Source organism: Dama dama, chromosome 20 (genome assembly GCF_033118175.1).
Source record: "Dama dama isolate Ldn47 chromosome 20, ASM3311817v1, whole genome shotgun sequence".
Lineage (NCBI taxonomy): Eukaryota > Metazoa > Chordata > Mammalia > Artiodactyla > Cervidae > Dama > Dama dama.
Window position 1 is genome coordinate 81,417,381 of NC_083700.1, and position 8,115 is coordinate 81,425,495.

Consider the following 8,115-nt stretch of genomic DNA (forward strand, 5'->3'; position numbering starts at 1 on the left):
GTGGATCTGGTGATGACGATCCCTACCTCCCGACTCCTTACCGTCAGCTCCTTAGACCCCATTCCTATTGGCTGGGAAATTCTCCAGCAGCTGTCCGAGTCCCCCACCTTTGGTTTCCGTGGCGGCAGAGGGATCCGCTTCGAGTGCCTTCAGATTCCTGTAGGTGGAGCCAAACCCCCTGGCTGAGACGCTGGGCTCGCTCCCTGCGCAGGCCCCGGTGGGCGGGCGGGCGCTTCTCAAGCCACCTCCTTCCCTCTCTCCCCTCTCCTGTGCGGTCCCCTCCACATCCCCACCAACCGAGTGCGTCGGAAGGGAAATCGTGCCAGACTTGGAGACGACTGCCAGGTTTCTCTCAAGTCTTGGCTTAACAAAGGAAAGCAAATTACAAAAATGGAAATTTTCAAACCAGCGTTCAGTGGTATTCAGATCGACGTTTGGGTAGCACGCAGGCACAGACCGCATTCGTGCTATTTTGTGATTAAAATGATAACGGAAAATACCTCCTTACTGGGGTTTTCTTCTTCCAAAACGACTTCTTTCCCTCTGCGAATTTCCCCTTTCTTCGGGGAGCGGCAGCCCCCTGACCACTCTTAGAACTGCTAACATCTGTTGAAATCTTGCCTCCGCTGACTTTTTTTTTTCTCTCTCTAAAGGGTTGAACTTTAAAAAAATGCCTGCACTTCGCAGTCTGGAGAAATCCAGATAAACAAGAAGTTTCTAGGCACTTTCCCAGGGAGTCCTGCGTTTTGTATAAGGAACTCCGAGTTCTGTGACACAGCATGAATCTCCATTTCACCTCGATGCGATACCTGAATATGAATCTTGCCAGAAACACATGCTACCTTGTTCTCCTCTCTGCTTGAATGGTGTGCTCTGCCTCATCCTTTAAAAAATGGTTTTAAAATGGCCATTGAGTTGAGTTTTGAATGATTTTACTTTACAGTGAAGTTAAAAAGAAAAAAAGAAAAGAAAAGCCTGATCATGTCCTCCTTGCTAATTTTTGCAGTTGCTAGACAGGCCCTGTCCCAAGTGGGTCTGAGAGAAAGGCGCTCCCATTGTTAGTCTGCTCCCCCACCTCACTCCCCCAGACAGTACCATTTCTTTCCTTGGAAGCTTTGACTGTCTCCTTACACAGCTGTGTTTGCAGTGCCTGGAGACAGGTGGGGGAGCAGCCTCCAGGCCAAAGCTGCCAATTCTCTCTCTAAGGACTGTCTGACTAGCTATTAAAATTTAAAGATCACACACATGCACACACACTTTTTTGGTAGCGGTCATTCTTTGTTATATAGGGGCAGCTGTACTACCAATTAGCCAGATTGATAATACTAGAGGTCACAGCCATTCTGTTTGTATTCTCCAGCCCACATAAGCATTGTTTGCATGCATGCTAAGTCACTTCAGTTGTGTCTGACTCTTTGCGACCCTATGGACTGCAGCCCACCAGGCTTCTCTGTCTATGGGATTCTTCAGGCAAGAATACTGGAGTGGGTTGCCATGCTCTCTTCTAGGGGATCTTCCCAAGCCAGGGATCGAACCCACATCTCTTATGCCTCCTGCATTGGCAGGCGAGTTCTTTACCACTAGCACCACCTGGGTTAAGGCTACATCTTTTTTAGTTTTTTTGGTGGCACTCAGAGGCTTGCTGATCTTAGTTCCCTGGCCAGAGATTGAACCCATGCCTCCTGCCATAGAAGTACAGAGTCCTAACCACTGGACTGCCAGGGGAGTTCGATGGCCACATCTTTCTAGGCACCATAGATGGCCTGGTCCTATGGCCTTGGCCCAGTGCGGGGATGGATTAGGATTGTGGCTGCTCATCTCAATAGGTAACTGTGGGCAATCTTCAGGCAGTGGTCACAGTTAGAGGTCCTTGTTGGTTGAGGCCTACACAAAAGAGAATTCTCTGCCTGAGTCAATTGAGAGCTGATAAATCAGACTAGACTGGTCATGTTTTTCAGATTTCGGAATGGAAGGATGATTTTTTCAGACTGGATCAGACACCCTATGGTTTCACCCTGAGGATTCTAGCTGTGAGCACCTTGTCCTCTTTAGGACCTTATCTTGTGCTGTTACCTCCTCTTGGAAATCCCCCTCCCCCATGCTCTGCTCTACTGACAAACTCTTGTCTTTCAAGACTTCTCAAATGCAACCCCTCTGAAGTCTTTCATAGCTATGACCGTGTGTCAGTACCCCTGTAGAGTTCATCACCCTGTCATCTGTCCAATATAACTTTATTGCTTGATCTATGCAACATTCTCACCATATTATGTGTATTTTTATGCCTTTTTCTCCCCTGAGAACATAGGCAGGGAACATGTCTTATTTACCTCATGACCCTCACACTAAAAATTCTCAAGAAAAAAATCTCATGAATGAATAAAGAAAAGTGCTTGTTTTTTTAAACATTTTCAAAGAGGAAGTTTATTTTCTTTCAGGTTGTTCTAGTTCAAGGGCCAGACTTCTATGACTATGTCTGCAGAGCTGAGAGTAAAAATCCTCAATTTATGTTAAAGTCTGACTTTAATATCTCAGAGACATTCTTCTGCTTATGGTAAGTTAGATATGCATGTAGGTGGAAAATGTCTATAGCCCCACCATCTGATTAATGCATCAGTTCTTACAAAATCTGATGAAGCAAAATATCATCACAAGCATGGGAGCTTGTGGGAATGATGCAGTCCTATTGTTTGGTGCTTCCCAGGTGGTGCTAGTAGTAAAGAACCCACCTGCCAGTGCAGGAGATGTAAGATATGTGGGTTCTATCCCCGGGTTGGGAAGATCCCCTGGAGGAGGGCATGGCAACCCACTCTAGTATTCTTGCCTGGAGAATCTAATGGACAGAGCAGCCTGGTGGGCTACAGTCCGTGGGGTCTCAAAGAGTCGGCCACAACTGAAGTGACTTATCATCATCATTCGGTGCAGTCTTACAAGTTATACTAACTAGCTGTTATTTATTAGACTTTATTCACTGATTTGCTCAAGCTCAAAACCTGGAAATGTCCTTGGGACTACTTTCGCCCTCACTTCCCACGTCTGGTTATCTCCAATCATGTCACTTCTCCAGAATATCTCTCAGATGTGTCCACTGTTCTCCATCTCTGCCATTGCGCCATTCCAGGCCACTATCACTTCCCACCTGGACCATTGCCAAGGCTTCTAGTTAGTCTTTCTGCTTCTTGTCTTGCCTGCCTCCCACCCTGTCACTCCCTGGGCAGCCACTTTTCCAGTGACTGCACTGAACATAATCCTTTACATGACTTGGTGTGGTCTGGCTCCTGCCTATATTTTGAGCCTCTTTCTCACTGCATATACTAGCTTTCAGGTCCTTGAACTTGCCACAGTCCAGCCTATTTCAAAGTTTATCCCTGTGCTTGCTTCTCCTGGGAATAATCATTCTCTCTCTTGGATCACTTCCCATCTTTCAGAAATCAATTTCAGTGGCACTTTCTTGGAGACGTGTCCCTTACTTCTCCTCCCCACTTCCTCTCTCCTGGATAGATCAGGTTCCCATTACGGTTCCTCCCGAGGCCCTGTTTTTTCTTCATGTTAATCATCACAGGTTACAGCACTAGTGGTAACGAACCTGCCTGCGAATGCAGGAGACATAAGAGAAATAGGTTCAATAACTGGGATGGGAAGATCCCCTGGGGTAGGGTGTGGCAATGTACTCCAGCATTCTTGCCTGGAGAATCCTATGGACAGAGGAGCCTGGCAGGCTGAAGTCCATTGGGTTGCAAAGAGTCAGACATGACTGAAGCAACTTAGCATGCACAGTGATAAAATTATTGATATTTTTTATGTCTGTCTCCGCAACCACAGTAGATCACATGAAAGCAGGGATCTTGATTCTTTATTCAAAAGAGTTGACCTGTGTACCCAAAGCCTAACATATAGTAGGTTGTCAAGAAATACTCTGGCTAGTGCTGCAATAAAAAATGTAACAGGTTGTGTGTAGTAGGCCTGTGACATGAAAGTTTCATGCAAAAAAATAAATGGTAATCTGAAATGAGACTCAAAGATGTTTATGCATACAGAGCAGGCGAGGGCAAGACTTGAGTTATGATATGATATCCCACAGCCTTTCTCCACTGCTATTTGAAAAATAAGAAGAGAACAAGAACAAAAATATTTGTCTTACAGCTCTACCAAGATTCAGCCCTCCCCTTTCTCTCCCCCTTGCATCAAGTACATCCTGTACTTTTGGCAACATGTTGACTGGATATTTAAAAGCTGTGAACTCTTCTGAAAATTTCACATACTGGGTTATGGGCCATGTGTGTTTGATCAAAATTCAATTACTACGCTGTACCATACTTGGAAACCTATCATCCCAAGTTATGAAGTATGACGAAATAGGCGAACCTAATTGGTTCAGTATGGGAACAGTATCAACCAAGCTTGTTATGATAAATAGCTTCCTGTGTTAAAGGTTCTCTAGAGCTTATAAGTATCTTGGCTCACCTCCTTCAGTGGAATAAGAATATTGCTCCCAGGGACCCCCTAGATCACTGCCCCTCCAATGGAACGGCAGTTGAGGGTTTTCTTCAACTTACTCCCCCTGAAAAAGAAAAATGCTGTGCAATTTTTCCTCTTCCTTATCGTTTCTTCATTTAGAATTTGAGCACCTGGGAACTTCTTTAGCTTTCTTCTTCCCCAGAAAAAAAAATTTTTTACAAAATTATGAAGTATTCCAAATATAGGAATATAGAGCAAACATCAGACATCTGTGTACCCACCACTCAGAATTAACAAATAGTCATTTTTTCCTCCTATTTCCCTCAGATTTTTTCTCTTTGTTTTTTATGAATCCGTTCGACTGCTTCTTGGGACCAAAGATGGACCACTGTTTATTAAATCACAGTGTTCATGAGATTTATGACTTCAGTCCTGACATACTCCAACACACTTGAATCAAATGCATCTTATCACAGAGTGGTACTTGTAAGTGGTAAGTTTTTTCAGGTGTTGAAATGGACTCAATGAGAATTCCTGGTTTATATTGTAAATGAGATTTCAAGGATCCTTGGAGGAGGAGTATTGTTGGAGGTGTGGCCAGAGAGATCAAGACATTTTCTTAACAGTTCAGAAAGGATAAACAAATAGAACAGAAACTATTCCCATGCTCTGTGGTCATCATGGGCATAGACACATGATTTTTCTTTAGAAGTTGGGTTGTTTAAACATTTTGGGTTGGGTAAGAAGTATTCCTTACTAGAAAGTGATCTCAGTAGAGGAGAAAACAGTTGGATGATTGTCATCTTAACTTCTGAAAAATGATCAGTAGCATTGGCATTTTCCTTAGAAGTCAGGTTTAAGGCCAGAAAAGTTTGCATATATTTCTTTTTCATTAATTAGTTTTTATTGCAGTATAGTTGCTTTATAATATTGTATTGCCTCTCACTGTATAGCAAAATAAATCAACCATGCATTTACATCTATCTCCTCTCTTGAATTTCACTCCCATTTAGGACCAAGTGCGTTAGGTAGCGTTCCCAACAGTTGTCTACTCTATACATAGTGCAGATAGTGTATATGTGTCAATCCCAGCCTCCCAATTCCTCCCACCCCACCCCTTCCCCCTTGATATCCATACCTTTGTTCTCTACGTCTATGTTTCTATTTCTGCTATGTAAATAAAGTCATCCATACCATTTTTCTAGATTCTGCATATATGCATTATTATATGATATTTGTTTTTCTCTTTCTGACTTCACTCTGTATGACAGTCTCTAGGTTCAGTCACATCTCTACAAATAACCCAATTTTGTTCCTTTCATGGCTGAATAGTATTCCATTGTATATATGTACCACATCTTCTTTATCCTTTCCTCTTTTGATGGACATTTAGGATGCTTTCGTGTCCTGGCTGTTGTCAACAGTGCTGCAGTGAACTTTGGGGTGCATGTGTCTTTTTGAAGTTTGCATGTATCTACCTTAAATTCAAGTCATCCCTTTGCAGTGACATTCTCATATTTGCTCTCATTTTGTTCATCATTTTTGTTAGACCATCCTTTATTCCATTAACAAAAATGCATAATGCTAAATCTGCATGTATCTGCTGGAAAAAATCTTATGTTTCATAAAAAGTTGTTTTGGTAAAATAAAGGAGACTTAGTTTGTCCTTGACAATAATTCATCAATCACGAATGCTACAATATACAACCAAGACACAGAGAAAGATCCTTGGTGAAAGTAAATATGCAAACCCACACAAAGGAAAAGTGAATATATTGTGTGGTTTAGCAGTTTGAAATCACAATGCTGCCAAGATTAGATTAGAGACATTCTTGTTCTGTGCAGTACCGTTAGGTTTACTTTAGAAATTGCAATTAGCTTAAAAGTTGTGATTTCTGAAATGGCCCACTTGCCTTTGTTTTCCTGTATCAGGTGGATGCTAGTATCATTATCCTTCTGTAATTTTTAAATAGAACTTCTAACAAGAAGTGCTCCCTGAGTACTATAAACTTCAAAAAACAGAATGTGACATAGGCACATAATTTTTTTCACTTAACAAATGTCTGATTTTGGCACATCAGCTTCTTCTTTTTTTTGTATTGAATCTTGCCTGATTGAATAGCATGGGAATTGCCAGAATAAATGCTATTATTTGTATGCAGTAATTATGGAAATAGTCCTTGTCTTTCTAATCGGGATCAGGATCTGCCTGCCTTTAATAAACTTAAATGATAAAGAATTGCTGGAGTGTAGTGCAAAAGTCAGTTACTAGCATGTGGTTATTCTAGATGAGTAGCAGATAAAATGGAGGGATGCATTTTATAGAGAGTGAAGAGGAAGTCAAATAACAAAAATATGTCCCCTTCTCTAATTTAATGAAATCACTATTTCAGGAAAAGAAATTCCAGTTTCTCTCTTTGGAAAGAGTCAACATTTCCTTCATAAACTTCAGTGTATTATCTTAAAACATAGCTTCACTAAATACAGGTCAAACTCGACCATAGTGAGCATCAGTTTTAAGATAGCAATTCTCTCAGTAATCACAATAAACATTTCACTGTAATAAAAACAGAACAGAGCTTTGGAAAAGCCACGTTACATGGTTCTGAAGGATGCTGAGAGAAGTAAAACTTGTCTTGAAGAGCTGGCGTGCCGAAGTGTGGAACCCCATCTCTTCCCCTGGGGTTCTCTGTGGCTCTGCTTCCATCTTTCTCTGTGTGTTTATCTATCCTGGCTACTATGTATCTCGTGTTACCAGCATGGCACAGAGGAGTCCAAGGGCTCTGGCATGTGTTAGAACAAGCCTCACCCTGCAGTCATGAAATATAAGAAACAGTTTGTTTTCTCTAGGAGACGGTAAAGTGAAGGAGCAGCTCTCTGCCAAGGAAGGAGGCAACACCGTATTAACCAGTGTCTTTAAAACCGGTGCGCTCTGTGCTTTGGCAGGGCTGGTGCAGAGGTCGGCAAACTTTTCCTGTAAAGGGCCAGACGGTAAATACTCTCAGCTTTGCAGGACATACGTTCTCTGTCACAAATACTCAACTCTGCTGCTCTAGCATGAAAGCACCACAGACAACATGTAAAAAAATGAGTGTGGCCGTGTTCCAATAAAACTTTATTTATGGACACTGAAATCTGAATTTCATACACTTTTTATATGTCATAAAATATTATTCTTTTTTTTTTTTTTTTTAGCTTTTTCCAACCCTCTAAAAGTGTAAAAAGATCATTCTTAGTTTGTGGGCCATAGAAAACCAGGTGGCAGGCTGGATTTGGCCCACAGGCTTATGCTCTGGTTGAGTATAGTTTTTCTTCACTTAACAAATGTCTGTTTAGCACCTACTTTGACCAAAATACTTTTACGACATTTTGATAAATATTAAAATGTAGAAGACATTCAACAAACATTTAACACATATCTGTCAAGTTCTGCGATGTCCCAGGCACAGTGCTAGGTACTAGAAATATGATGGAGAGCAAAACAGACACCCCCCTGCTCTCATGAGTTTTTGTTGTAATGAAGCATAGAGTAGAACAGCAGGGGAATTACAAGGATTGTGATAGCACATGGCAGATATAACCTGACTTTGAGTAGCTTTGGGTTTTGTTTTTTTCTTAAATTTTATTAGTTTTTTGACCACACCATGTGACATGTAGAAT